The 322-nt window shown below is 77.3% G+C and overlaps 1 protein-coding gene across 2 annotated transcripts in view; it reads left to right on the forward strand.

Moving 5' to 3' along the window:
- ELMO1 (engulfment and cell motility 1) overlaps positions 1–322 on the forward strand; it is a 348,732-nt gene that overhangs the window by 247 nt on the left and 348,163 nt on the right. The gene's annotated exons all lie outside the window — the stretch shown is intronic.

Consider the following 322-nt stretch of genomic DNA (forward strand, 5'->3'; position numbering starts at 1 on the left):
CCGCCCGCCGCCACTTTCGGGCTGCCCCCTTAACTCCGCCGCCGCCTCCTTCCCTCTCCGTCCCGTCCCGTGTCCTGGGCGGCCTTTGCCACCGGGAGGCCGCTGGTGAGGGGGAGGCCGGGCGGGGGCCGCGCTACCCCCGGGGTGAGGAGGGGGGTGGCGGGGCCTCGCTTCACCCGGCGGGACCGGGGCGTCGCTTTGGGGGTGGCCGGGAAGGGCGGGCGGTTCTCGGGGCGGGGGAGGGAGGGGGACACACGCACAGACACACACACACCGGCCCCGGCCGGGTTTAACGGCGGGGGGGGGGGGGAGAGCAAGTGCC

This window comes from Calidris pugnax, unplaced genomic scaffold, assembly GCF_001431845.1.
Source record: "Calidris pugnax isolate Ruff unplaced genomic scaffold, ASM143184v1 scaffold23, whole genome shotgun sequence".
NCBI lineage: Eukaryota > Metazoa > Chordata > Aves > Charadriiformes > Scolopacidae > Calidris > Calidris pugnax.